The sequence below is a fragment of the Apodemus sylvaticus genome, chromosome 13 (assembly GCF_947179515.1).
Source record: "Apodemus sylvaticus chromosome 13, mApoSyl1.1, whole genome shotgun sequence".
Classification (NCBI taxonomy): Eukaryota; Metazoa; Chordata; class Mammalia; order Rodentia; family Muridae; genus Apodemus; species Apodemus sylvaticus.
In genome coordinates, this window is record NC_067484.1 from 84,123,045 (window position 1) to 84,138,203 (window position 15,159).

Below are 15,159 nucleotides of genomic sequence, written 5' to 3' on the forward strand. Positions count from 1 at the left end.
GAAGAGAACTTCATAGGCTCTCTGTCATGCACTCAAGTTTGTAATTGTTTGGTTGGCTTTTGTGCTGTGACTGAGGTCTGCTCTCTTTCTAGATTGGAACTCCCAAAAGGAATTGTCTATTCCTGTTGCTAGTTGTAATGATGGGCATCCTGTGGCCAAGCCAAATTTTCTACCTTGCAGAAAACACTTTCTTTTCACTCTTTGAAGGAGAGTGGAGCTAAGGGGTTCAGGGTGGTGGGGTGAATCATGCCTGCTAACTTCTGTCCCCAGGAAGACTAGGGCTTTGACAGGAAGCTGAGTCTTGCGCCTCCAGTTGCTCTGTGTGTGTCAAGCAGGAGTCACAAAGGAGTTAGGGAACAGTTGATGCTGTCTACCACTGCCACTTAGGAAGGATCTGTGCTGCAAACAGTATTTCATTCCCAAAGGGAGAGAGAACCAAGCTTTTGCAAAGTGCCACAGAGTTGAGAAGACTGCAAAAACTGACAATCCTGTTTGATTGGCCCCAGGTTCAAAACCCTTTTAAATGAGCCCCAGCAAAGGGCCCCTTCTGGTTTTGTGGAGAAGAGACATGGTATCCCCTCCTTTTCATGATTAAGATGCCAGGTTATTGAGGCCAGCCTAAACCTCCAAGAGCAACATGACAAAGGATAAGGCTGGAAAATCTGCCAGGGCAAAGTCCCATACAGAATGATGCCTAAGGCATGGAGACTACTCCAGGCAACCTCAGGGAGTAGAAGCTTCTGTGTGTGTGTGTGTGTGTGTGTGTGTGTGTGTGTGTGTGCACGCGCGCACGCTTCCTCACACTGTTTCTACCAGTCTGAGGTAACAGGAATGCAAAGGCATTGGTCATTATCCACATTCGTCTGCCAACACTGCTGTTAAGTCAACAGGAGTGGATGAGAGACCTTGAACTTGTAACAGATGCTGTGGATTGACTTTTCTGAAGATCTGTGGGAGATAAGTTTGTGTTTTGTGGTGTCAAGAGATGTCTGTACCAGAAAGAGTAATACAAAGCCCCTTGTACATCAACAATGAGCACAAGATTGCATGTCAGAACAAAATAGGAGATGTGTTATCTTAGGTGTTTTTCACATATCTAAAGATCAAAATGACAAATCACTGTGATGGGCAGATATTGCCATGCCTCAGGGGCTTGTTAGCAACCATCCACTATGTTACATTTTTATCATTGCTGATAATCTATTCATTTAGCGCATATCCTACACAGTGAAGAATTCAGACTATATAGTTAGACTCTTGAGACTACCTTTTACATTAATATATATATATATAAAATTTAGGATAAATTTAGAAACCCAAAGGAGATAATCAATTTTAAGATTGAACTTGTTGCCCTATGAATAATTTGGGCAGACAAGCTTTGTAAATCGGATCTAGTAAATAATTTCCGACATGCTCAATGCACTATTATATGTAGGTATGTGCTAAGATTCAATGTCAGCAGAGTTCACTTTCAAAATGCAAAATGTTAGTCAGAAATCCTACCTTAGTCTGGAATCAGCACAGCAGCTGGGGCCTGCTGGCTCTGTCCTGGTGGGCGGCTAAGCTACCAGGCTGCCTGGCTGTGTGACGACACCTCCCAGCTTCACTGGGCCACATCATTTGAAGGGTATGTAGTGGTATCTGACCACTGACGCCTACAAGTGGCATGGATGCTGCAGGGATCTGATACTTCTGCAGTAGGAGAAAACTGCCGTTTTCCTTTAGAAGAGGAAGATATAGAAAAGACAGTAGTAGTTCAGCCAACCTATTGCCGATCTCAGGAATATGATTTCAACTCCATTTCATTATTAGAAACTGTATCATTTTCAATTTTAGGGACCAATCACATTATTCTAATTTTAAATCACAGAAGAATGCCAAATTTTAACTTGAGCGTAGACAAAAAAATGTTCTAAGTTAAAACCCTTTGGTATTAAATGAGCTCCGAGCTATAGCCAGTGTGATAGAAGCCGGTTCTCTCAGCCTTGTGTGGAGGTCAACAGGAGGTTAGCTATGTCACCAGGCTGCTGCTGAGATTATGTCGCTCTTATGAAAGACAACTGAACAGAGGGCATTCTCTTTATGACTTTTCCTTTACCTGTAGTTTTAAGAGCCCAAACATGAATATTCCCTCAAATTTAGAGGGGGAAAAGGGGAACTAAAGTAATGAACAGGAAATGCAACCAAATAGAGGAGGTGAAAGAAATCATGTGTTTAAGAGCATATATTGTGTCTGCAGAAAATAAAGATTTTAATGTCATAATTTAAAATATAACTTGAAAGATGAGTATGTCATTCTGAATTTGTATTTTTTGGAAAAATAAGTAGCCGAGGAAATCTTTAGGGAAGCAATGGGATCGATTTTATATTTTTCTCTGGTTACTCAGTTTTTCTGATTGTGTCATTTGAACTCAGGTTCGTATTTTGTTTTAATAAAGTAAGCATTAGTTCAATGAATGAAATGAGACACTTGCTGCCCCATCTTCAAACAGTAATTTAAAATGACAAGACTTGACAAAGGATATGACAATTTAGACAAGAGGAATTAAGTTCTAGTGGTTTGTTGCATGGGATAGTGAGTATAGGTAATATAAAAGATTGCTAAATTAGAGACCCTAACATTCTCATAGAAAATAGGAGGCAGGAAGATAATAAATATATTAGATAGCTTACCTTAATCTTTGCATATTATATACATATATCAAAATACACATCTTTTATTTGTTTTTTGTAAAGCGTTTTTGAACATACACACATAAAACACATTGAAGTTGGATTTCTTGACTGTTTTCTTTAGGTTTATTATAAGATTAGGACATCTATGTCCATTTTAGGAAAAGTATGAATTAAGCACTGAGAAAAGTTCCTGGGAAAGTTCCAACCAAAGTCTTCTAAATTGTGAATATTTCATACAATACAGTTAGCACTGAAGAATAGCTAGCTGAAGATGTGTGGACTAGTGGAGAATAAACTTAGTCATACGTCCTCTTACAATACTTAAGGCCTCAGTCTAAATTACCTGAAGTAACCAAAAGTTTCTTTTCTGTTTGTAATTTTTAATTGTACTGCATGATTTAGTAATGATATCACATTGGACTGGAGTAGTTAACTTTGGCCTCGATTTCCATTGCAGCTTCTACAATCTAAGCTAAATAGATGTTGTGCTACTGATGTTTGAAGGAACTAAGATTACCAAGCAAGAAAGATGTGTCATTCATGTGCTGCTGAGGCCACAGTTACTGTTGATATACAAACAAACAAACAAACAAAAAACGCATGTGTGGAAAACATTCTCGAAAATAGTGACGTTGCTACTATCTTGTTCTTTATAGAGCCACATACTGAAGTGAATCTTCAAGCAGATATATTACATAAAAGACAGAAAGCAACCACACAAAGCTTTTACTTTCTACCTAACTGCCTATTCAAAGATTGCACATGTTAGTATTAAAATCTATTTACACATTTAGAGTCTTAAGTATCTAATCGCAGAATGTCTTGGCAGTGCTAAAAAGCAACGGCATTTGCTAACACGAAAGTTCAGCTCCTGACCGTGATGCCCACCAGCTATATTGCAGGACAGTGGCTTTTACTGCCTCTCTTCCTAAGAACTGAGAGACTCCTGGGCACAGCAGGCCACTCTGCATTCTGTAAATTGTTGCTTCCCTTTATGCCAATTTGATACCCTTAGATTAGAAGTTGTTAGGTAGTTAGATTTTGTATCAGAAGTTACTCAACCATTTAGAATACAATTTGTTTATTATCTGAAACAAGGCCATTGATTACAAAATCATATCACAGGTATGGGAGGCCAACAGTTCTCCTAGAATTCAAAGGTAATTAGAGTACATACTGGTGTAGTCTCTATACATAGATGACTTACTGACAAAAATGGACATTTTCAATTCCTTTTCATTCTTGAATTTCTTCTTATATATAAGCATATTGAGATTCACTCATTTTCTTGGCTAATTTGTCAAGTATCTGAAATTTCCTAACAGAAAAACATGGTTAAAATTGTGTTGCCTTAGTTAAGTGTAGTGGCTCATGCCTCACAAACAGAGGCAGAGGGATGGTGAATTTAAGACCAATCTAACCTCCACAGTAAGACCTCATCTATAAAGAAATAAGAAAGAAGAAAGGGAAAAAAAAAGAAAGCTACTTATACCAAGTGTTGTTGTAAATACTTTACAAACATTAATTTTATATTCTCATCCTTAGCCTGATGAAGTGGTTGATGCACAGAGATGTCAAGCCTGGTGCCCAGGCTTGCACAGTGAGGTCAAGCAGTATGGTACCTGAGTCTGTCCTCTTGGATACACTAGGTACTTCTTATTATGATCACCTCTACCCTAGACTACTATTCCGTGACTGACCTTGGACTCGCATGTAGACTTAAAGCTTTCCTTTTGGAAAGGGTTAAACATCGGTGTATCTGACTTTAAAAGTACTTAGGGATGGTTGGGGAGGTAACTTGGAGCACAAGCATGTATATCTGAGTTCGAATCCCAGCACCCAAACAAGGCTGAACGCCGTCCTGCGTGCTTATAATCTCACCACCAGAAAGTCAAAGACAGTGTGATCCCAGCCAGGCTGGCTGAACGGTGCGCTTCAAGTTCAGAAGTGAGAGAGCCTATCTTTAAAAAGGAAAGAGAAACTGAGGAAGGCACATGGCATGGCCCTCTGACCCCTACATGCATGTGTGTGCACATGCAGACGTGTTGACACAGACATACAAAGATGTACACACACACACACACACACACACACTCATGTTTGGGTCCCAAGGTCTCCACTGCGACAATCTTGCTTTCATAGTACAACAGAGTAAACCAAGCACACGTATGCTCAAAAAAAGCTGCCTTTGCAGATAATGAACGTCTAGTTAATTCTCGCATCATTATTTTTGACCATTTAAAAGCGTGCAAACCATTCTCGGTTTTGGAGCCGTGCAAAACTAGGAAGTGGACTCACTTTATTCATTGGGTCACTGTTTGTCAACCTTTGTTCTGGGCACTGGGTTGTATTAGTGAACAAAACAGTAAAAAACTAACCAGACATGGCAACATACCCCTGTGCAACATCCTAGCATTCCAGAGGTTGAAGTAGAAGGATTACTACACGTTTTAGACCAGGCTGAGAATAGATTTCCAGGCTAACCATGACTGCATAGTTCCACCCTGTCTTACTATATGAAACTAAAGGAAACCAGAAAATAAAATGACCTCATTCTAATGGAAAAATTTCTATTAGTCCTCTGCTTTCCATTTAGAAGTTTCATGACTAATTCTACCATGTCAGGTTACAATTTCATGTTTCCATGGTAAGATTTAAGAACTTGTCAGCAATTCTATACAACTATAGTATGATCAATCCAAAAAAATAAATGAGTAAATGTGATATTTAACTTTTTCAAGCACATGAGATCCAGAACATGGAAATAGTGAACTCTTTCTCCTTCCATCCTGCTCTGTCTGTCTGTCTGTCTATGTATATGTCTCTGTCTCCTTGTCTCTGCCTGTCTCTCTGCCTCTATCTCTGTGTCTCTCTGCCTCTCTGTCTCTGTCTCTGTGTGTTTGTGTGTGTGTGTGTGTGTCTCCCCACCATCCACACATTGTTTATTAGTATAGTAACTACCACTAATTGAACATCCTCTAGGAGATTCAGATATTATTTCTATTGTTCACATTAAAACTGAAGCACGACTTGTGAATCATTTGAACAGTATTCATTTTGAATATTCAGGGTGGGGAGAATATCCAATCATGGTGAATATGTATTATAGACACGGCTAAAATCAAGTACTAATCTATACCTTCCACACATTGGTGTCGCCACACCACAACAGTGACTGAAGTTTGCAACCTTTTGACCCTTACAACTATCCAGTCAAGAGAAAAAACAAGAAGATACACTAGAAAGCCAGAATTCCAGCCTACTGGTCTACCACGTTTTAACATTAGCCCTGAGAGTATGGAGCTTACAGAATGCTGAGAAAATAAGAGCAAATGCATTTTAAACACATATGGGAACTTTAAGTCTAACTATGAAAAATAATTAGAAAAATGCAACAAAACTACGCAGCTCAAGTTTGAATCAAAAATCACTTTCTCAGGACTGTTGTGGTCTAGAGCATTAAGGTGTCAGCTTTGTGTACAGGACGTACATACAATAAGCCACAACTATAAAAATGCTCACATATTTTAATAATGTAGAGCAAGATGCCCTCTTTGGAAATACCTTTGTTAATATTTTGTTTCAAGAAAATGATTTTATTTAACTGTTTTTGGCACAACTATTTATGCTGTCTGTCATCCTAGAATTTCAGGAAGCACATTTATTTCCTATATTCTTCGCACTGACTTCCAAGATACTTCATGAGACTTAAATTACTAGTGATAATATCTTAAGAAAAAAAGAAAGCAGTCATATTTTGATATAAAATAAGTGGGGGGGGAGGACTGTTGGTTTCACTATATACGATATACAGAATATGGAAGTTTACACTGTAAATATCAGAAGGTTTTATCTGTTCACAAATAATATGAATGGAAATGAGTTAGAACAGTTTGTAGTGTTGGGAGGAAAATGATAGGCATGGTAGAAAGCTGATGATATGGGGGAGAGGGACAGAAATCATGGGAAAAGACGAAAAGAATAAGAAACAGCAGTAAAAATACAGCAAAACAGAGGGAAGCAGAGAAGTTATTAAGTGACAAACTATATAAACAAGGAAAAATGAGAACTAATAATTCAGGAAGGTGGATGAGGAAAGTAAAGATAAGGGTTTGATGTTGGGCAGGTAAATACAACTCTAGAAGCGACCCCATACATACACCTTACATACCTTAAAGCTAGCAACAGAATCCACTGCAAAGCAAAGAGTTGTCACTCCTTAAAATAACAACAAAAATATAATGTTTACAAAGAAGTCTACCATGCTATCTTAAGCCCTATGGTTTGATTCAGTTCAATAACATAGTTGTCTACTAGACTTCATGTCGTAAGAAGACAGATAAGTGCCTAAGATGTCATGAAAGTAAAAACAAACCTTTGTTTTTGTGTTTTGTAATGCGGTCATTTTAAAAGTGTCAGAGATCAAAGGTGACAGACTGCTTGGTCAAATATAGAAGTTGAAAATATAACCATATTCTATGCAAAGCTGTCTCAATTCCCAGCATCCTTTGAGCTGAAAAGCAAGGTGACATTCGCTACCTTCAGTGGCTTCCCTAAATCTACATGCCCGAGTAGATCACATTTACAAGGGGAATTTTGGGTGAGACACTGCAGACTGTCACTAACAAAAAGCTGTGCTGTGGAATAGCTCCACATTTGCAGGGGACATATGCAGCGGCCCAGCTCCAGGCTGAGCTCTGAGATAGAGAGCTGGACAAGAAGGACACATTCCTGAATTTTTGCAACTTAGAGTGAAAAGAAATAAGTGAAGGAAGGAGGGATAAGGGAGGGGAGGACCAAAGGTTAGTCAAACTAGTGCTAGATTAGCATTTACCAAATACCTTCCCATGAAAACATCATGGAATAGAGGGCCTCGACCTTATCTGGCTATCCAAAGATGGCTTTCTCTATAGATAAGGTCAAAGATGAGCCTTGGATAATGAGCTATCCAAGGTAACAAGGGTCTGGGGAAAGCTATGGTATGCAACTGGGTGAGGCCACGTCAATGCAACTTGTGCAAAGCTCCCAGGCAGAAAATAGTTAGGCACCTTCCAGGAACCAAAAACAAAGAAGCTAGAAGCTTCTAGAAGTCTAGTGTCTAGAAGCTGTGGTAGAGATTGCCTCATCACAGGAAAAGATGCAGCACATTCTGCATTCTACAGTGGACAGTCAGCTTACTTTTTAGTTGATCTGTGAAAAATAGGCAAACAATTATGCAAATGCTGTTGCCTTTGAATTCATAGACCTAAATGACTGTCACTGGTTTTCTTTAGCAGAGCCCTGCATCCATATAATGGACTTATACTGTAGTTTGATTTCCCAGAGTTCTGGTTTGAAACAAATGAATTAGTTAATAAAAATAGAGCACACAACAGATGAAGAAAAGAGAGAGAGAGAGAGAGACAGAGAGAGAGAGGGAGGGAGGGAAAGGAAGGGAAAAGAATGTATACACAAAACACTACTAAAAGGTATTTATAATTAATTTTTAAGGCCATTAAGAACCCTAATTTTCCTGAATACACATTTGCATATCAAGAAGACTCTGGGAGATATTTGTAATTTCATCTTCAGCATAAACTTTTAAGAGCAGCAGAAGGAAGTAGAAGGAACCTAAAGGTTAAACCAAGGGCATCAGCCAGCGAGAGAACTAGAATTCCCAGTGGCTTCCAGCAGCTGTGTGTAATCCATCAGGGGGAAGAGCAGCCTCCAAGATACCAGTGTTTCATAGGGAGGAGTGGTCTTCTTTTAGACTCCTACATGTCAACTCCAGAATCCCCCCACATTCACCCGTCCAGCTCCTCTCCTCCCAGAGTGCCTGTGAGCAGGGCTGGTAAATTGCACCTGTGCAAGGACTCTGAACTTCTCAGAGCTCAGCTGGGCCACCGTATGGAGCCTGGCTCACTGGAGGCTGCAGAGAAGTGAACTGAAGAATTACAGTCGGTTTCACTTCCCTGCCTTATGTCTCTTCAGTTGCCTCTGAAGACTGGCAAGGCCAGTGAAATGCAGAGGGGGAGGAAAAGAGAATGCATCAGTATCCAAAAAGGAGTCCTTGAAAACACAGAAACACTGTAGAAAAATGTGACAGGGAGGAGGTTTGCATGTGTCTGTCTGAGCCTACAACTACTGTTCCTTGTTGGCTTCTGGCTTTCTGCACAGCGACTTCTGCACATTTTAAGGAAAACAAATGAACGTTCATTTTGTTTATGTGTTGGAAATGAGGTGGTGGTCCATTCTTAGTCTAATATGCTGTTGGGGAATTATTGGGTCAATTTGTTGTCCAAAAGAAAATTGTCTTATTTATAAAAATCCCACTTAGGACAAAGCAACAGAATGTAATTTAGCCATGATGTTCAGTATCCCTTAAAACCAAGTACCACACAAAAATACTGTAAAATGAAGGGATTCTAAGATGGGAGGTAAAATAAGGGGGTGGGCAAACTTTGGAAAGAATGATTTCATGCCGTGCACACACACAGTTGACCGTGAGCCTGTTCTATTTCCTGTGCTTTTACAGGGGTTGGCTTGGGCCGGGAAGCATCCTAGTCAGCATGGGAGTATTGCAGAGGCAGAAGTGTGTGCCTAGTAGCACAGACCAATTTGGTGGATTGGTTACTATAGCAACTGTACCATCACTGTCAATGGCAGTTTCTGTAATCTCCCTCTCTTAAGGCATTCACAAGCATCCGTTCCAAAATGACAAAAGGATGAAACAGAGGGATATCACAGAAGAGACATGCAAAAGGTCAAGTTTATAATGTAAATATCCTGAAACAGTTTTGCTGCATGCTTCCTCCTGCAACCTAAAAGTCAGACAGATGTGGGTTCAAATCCCACCTCAGTCTTTTATAAGCTGTTTCTACCTTGGGTAATTTACTTAACCTATTTTCAGTTTCCCCACCTACATAACACACATAATTTTACCCACCTTGTTTCGATTCTGAATGCTTGGCTGCAGAATGCACAACATAGGCATCTTGTGCTATGAAGCCTGGCCAGGAAGTCTTACAGAAAGAGCTCTATAGCACATTTTACATAGTTATCAATGGTTCTTTTAGGGAGGACACAACCTAACTATGGCAGAACGCATAGTTTTGGTGTGTCACTCTGCTGGTAGCAGGATGCCTCTGCAGAAAGAACACTGCCTGTCTTACCTGCTGCCTCTTGATTCATATTATGCTCATTTTATCCATCTCTGAGTTTCCAGCAGTGCTCTGTTTCATCCTCAAGTTGCTTCTGTCCTCTTGGTCTGTGTCAGCAATCAGAAAAGCTAAAGAAGTCATGGTAGCTTTGTAATAACAGGTTTATTAAGTTGTAACGTACACATGGCACATCTTGCCCCTCTAAAGTATGTGGTTTAGTGGGTGTACTGTGTTAGAAGAATTGTGAAGATGTCACTACCCCAGGACATTTTGTCACACCTTCTCGCAGAGTCCCACACCTGTTGGGTCCTCACCCCTCGCCAGCGCCTTCTCCCCCACTCTCAGCCATATGAGAATTCTTCAAATACTGTGTGGACATCTCTCATAAAACCTGGCTGGGAATACTTAGTTAGTGAGTAAGTACCAATCTAATGCTTGTTCTCACAGATTTGCCAGTTCTGATATTTTACATAAGAAAAGTTCGAAAGTGCATAATCTTTGATTGGCTTCTTTAATGTATACATGTATACATTATAACATACAAAGTTGCAATACCTTGTATGTTCCCATGTATACTTGTAATATTAATGATTTTCCTTTCATATGTTCTCTTTACCGCTAAACAGTAATCTATTGCATGAAAATGCCAGGTTTTCTCTTTAGGCCAGCCGATGGACAGTTGGGCTGTTTTCTGTCTTTTTGCTATTGTGAATCACACTGCGCTAGGCTCCCAGGTACATTTCTTTATGGATTTACGTTGTTTGGGGGCTTGGCCCTGCTTTTAATGTTTATCTTATTTTCTGTGTATGTGTGTGTGCCTGAGGAGCCTGTGTTTGCCAGAAGACGCACTGAGTTCCTTGGAAATGGAGTTAACAGACTACTTTGAGCTGCCAAGTGGAGGAGCCCGAGTCCTCTGAAAGAGCAGCAGGTGCTCTTAACCAGGCCCTGGGCCTGTGTTTTTATTCCCCATGAGTAGATTGGCTGCTGTCTTATAGAACAGTTCAGCTAACCTAAACCGAGGGGAGCCTTGGAGAGATGGTACACCACCTGGCACATGGGCAGCCGTATGCGAGGATCCAGCCTTCCCACAACTTCAACCATACTTACATCTTCTCCCCTTAGGAGTAGGAAATACTGTGTCACCGTGGTTTGCATTTCCTGACTGGCTAACATGCTAAACACCTTCTCCTTTGCTTATTGGTCACATATTTGCTCTGAGAAATGCCTCGCCAAATATTTTGGACATTGTTTTTGAAATACAATGGGGGGGGAAGCGCGCTTATTATTTGTCTCTTTAATACAGAGCTTTACACGGCCTTTCAACTTTTTAGGAAGGCCTCTTATAGCTTCTGAGTCACAACGCAGACAGCTTTCTGCAGGAACTAGATGTCGTTCAGTAGAACTAGATGCCATTGCTGACAAAAGCTGAAAAGGAAATTCATGTTGAAATACTGTGGAAGTTGTTCTGCATTTGGTGCAGGTGACTACTATCAAAAATATTGGTGTTTGGTGTGACCAAAAACTGCCCTTTATTGATGTTGGTATTGTTTGTTTTTATCTTTGTGAGACTATGTTGGCTTTGTTGATCCAGCCATTGTATTTCTCAAATGGAAGTCTAGACTTAGCTAAGTAAGTTTTTAATTGAAAAAAAAAATTAATCACAGAAATCATTTACTTAAATGCCCTTAAAGGCATACAAGTGTTTATTTCAACACTGTTGAATAGTTTCGAGTAATAATTATTCTAGAGGAATGAGGTGGGATTCCTCTTTGACTGCTAAGACACTGGTGACTCAAAAGAGTCACTCCAGGATGAGAAGAAATAATGTCAAAATAAAACAAAACAAAACAAAGCCTGGGACTTCCTGAGTTTGAGGGAGATACAGTGGCTTTCCTATGTCAGCTGGGAGGAGCAGAGCTGTTAGTAGTGTTTGAGCCACTGCCTGCTGAAGGCTTCACCATGGTCTGCCAAGGCAGGTTCTGAGCTGCAAAAGCTAAATTCTCCGTGAGAACAGCTTGGCAGCTTTCTCTTTCCTGCAGATTTCCTCCAGGACAAAGGAATCCCTAGGTTTGAAAAGAAAGGACTTTTTCTATTCTTGCTACCTTAGGTACTGGTATTCCACTGAGGTTACAGTCTGTGGCCATGTGGGGACACTGCACAGCAAATCATTCTGCAGGTTTATTGCTAATATTTTTGGACTGAGCAATTTCTGAATTACTAGGAACAAATAATTTTGTTTTCTCTTAAAAATATACACTCTTCCATTAGAAGAATTGGATGTTGGCCCATTTGTGGCGTGTTTGCCTATCATGTATGGGTTTGGCCCCCATATAAACCAGGCATGGTCCCACATATCTATAATCCCAGAACTTGTGAAGTAGAGGCAGAAATAGCAAGCATGCAAGGTTATCCTCCACTACATCCTCTAGATAAAACATTTAAGGTCACCTTGGGATGGATGAGACCCCTGTCTCAAAAACAAACAAGCAAACAAACAAACAACAACAATAACAACAACACTGTAGACTTCTGTCATAGTTCTCAGTTTGAGATTTATGGGCTTACAATTTAAGCAAAAATGTCTTTATCTAGACATTCAAGGGGATGGGATATTTATAAAAAGTAAATGATAACAAAGTTTTTAAAATGTACTACCTATGTTTGCTGAGAAAGCAAATTACCTGTATAATCAACCAGGGTTTGTTATTGTTATAGGTTTGTGGTTGTTTTGAAGGGTTGGATTAGTTGTTTGTTCAGTCTGTAATGAGTATCATCTACCCTGCACAGAAGTCATAGAGAAGCCGCCCAACTCCAGATAAAACCCTTAGAATCATGAAAGACTTTAACTGTCACTGTGGCCTTCTCAGACTGAAACAGGAGGGAGAGAGCAGATACTACAAAACTAAAATATTTAGGTGCCACCTTTAATGAATTCAAAGAAATTCCAAAACTAAAGAGCAGCAAGTATAGGTGGTAGCAGGTAGGTTAATGAAACTAGATCCCTGGGAAGGGGACAGACATCCTCTGTGCAGAAGAGAGGCCTGCTCACAGCTCAGAGATTGGAGCAGCAGTCCCCGAGCCTGCATGAGTCTGCTCTAGGCCGTCTGCATATATGTTCTGGCTGCTTGCTTGGTGCCTTTGCAGGACTCTAACAATGGGAGTAGCAGTGGATCTGACTCTTTCACATGCTTTTTGAACCCTTTTCCTTCTTAGTTGCCTCATCCAGCCTTGCTATGAGGGTTTGGGCCTAGCCTTACTGTAACTTGTTATGCTGTATTCAGTTAATATCTGAGGGAGTCCTGCTCTTTTCTGAAGGGAATCAGGGGGAAGAGGGTGCATGCAGGACAGTGGTTCTGGAAGGAGTGGAGGGAGGGTAATGTAGCCAAGATGGATTATATGACAGAAGAGCCCTGGAGCTTTCCATCAGCGAAGCCAAACTATAGTCCAAGCTCCAGAATATAGTGGTGACCTGTAAAGAATCTAGAAGAATATTCTAGAAAGAATTTTTTCTAGAGAGTACTTTAACTTTTTGTTTGTTTTTCAAGGAAGTTTCAGCCACATTAATGATTCAGGGAATCATTTAAAGTTTCTGAAATCTCAAAGAAATGCAGGTGTATAATTTTCCAGATCCTAGACTCTGCCACAAAAGCTTTATCTGTTTCTCCACGTTTCCTCTGTCACAACACTATCATGAAGAGTCACCATGCACATATGTATACAGCTTCAGGACACCAAAGAAGCACTAAGGACTGTGTCTTTGCATATTCTAGGCTCTCCTTACACAGTGCAGGTGACACCACACTGGGCCGTGAGATGGAGTGATCAGATGTGAACTCACGAGCTTTCTCAGGACAGCCATACATGCCTGCCTCATCAGGCTGACCCTTCTCTGATGTCTGTTCCCAAAACTGAACATGAAACTCACTCACTGGTCCTTGCCAGCCCTTTGTGTGAGACAGTTCTGCAAGGAAGGCGTGAATTAACCCATTTGGTCTGTGATAAGTCATCATCACAGATTGGGCGACTGGAAACTGCATGTTGAAGGCCAAGTATCCCAGGGCTCTTCGTGGGCGAGCCTCTCTCCCTAAATGGAAGGTCTCACCCGTCCTGTATATGGTGTTCCCTCCGTGTTTTATGCAGTCCCCTGTCCTCTTCTTATTAGAAGCTAGTGCTGTTAGATCAGCGTTTCCCCTATAGCAGTTATTTAACCTGATTGCTTCCTTAAAGGTACATAGACAACTGAGTCCCATTAAAGGTTAGGACTTAGGTGTCTGTCTGAATTTTGAGGAGACACAATTCAATTTATCATGAACCCCAAAACTAAGACACAGAATTAGACAACGGGAGAAAAGTTAACCTAGATTACCAAAAATTCCCACCTAAAATTCATCTAGACTTTGAATCACACTGACAAACCACAGGTGAAATAATTAGTTTGTCTTTTCTGCCTCCCTGTAGAAGACAGAAGAAAGTAGCCATAGTAATTTATGGGAAAGTAAGTATGAGGAAAATCTGTTAGAATTTGTATTTTAAAATTTTGACTTATTAGCACGAGCAAAGGGGGACTATTTCCGAGGGAACATTTTGAAATTATTAGTCCTTAGAGAATTTACTACCTCACGATGAAAATTTGGGTGCCTGCTGACCTCGGGCATTTGGGGAATAATTCAAGCCTCACAGCGGAGTGTCCACAATTCAGTTTCAGGGCATGCAGTAAACTTTGTCAGAATAATTTGTTTCATCGAGTCAGAGATCTGCTGGTTGGGAAGGTTAATGCAGTGGACTGACTGAGTGATTGGGTCTCAGAGGCCCCTGAGTGTCCCTTCAGAGGGGCCCATGGTAAGGTCTAGGGACCTCATTGTCTTCCGGCTAGGGTTTTCTTTGGCACCACTGCCTGGCCCCTCTTTGGTTGTTGAAGAATCGGGAGAACCTAAAGAACTGGCTCCCTATAGGGAGAAAAGGGAAAAGAGGAGGAAGATAAGAGATGTCTATTTCACTCACAGCAGCAGGGTGTCCCTGAGCTGGATCCCACAGGCCACAGCTCATTGTCTCTGCAGCACACCCACCTGCGCTCCCCTCACTCCCAGGTGACAGATCTTCCTCAAATAAGAACATCATCTTCCTTTACTTTAGCCCTAGGATGCTTTCCCAGAATCACCTCCCCATCCTACAAACACACCCGGGGCCTCCTTAGACAGCAGGCCAAGGCCTTTTCTTGTAAACAGACACCTTTGCCTTGCCCTGAATGTTCCAGGGAGTCGACATAGCCAGTTACTAACTTTTCTTGCTGTCTCCCTGCATGGCCACTCCTGCAGTGACTCTCCAACTGGAAAGAGCCTGC

At 40.8% G+C, this 15,159-nt stretch overlaps 1 protein-coding gene across 1 annotated transcript in view; it reads left to right on the forward strand.

Annotated features, from left to right (window-relative positions):
* The window catches only part of Klhl14 (kelch like family member 14), a 106,353-nt gene that overhangs the window by 1,556 nt on the left and 89,638 nt on the right, over positions 1-15,159 (forward strand). The window lies entirely within an intron of this gene.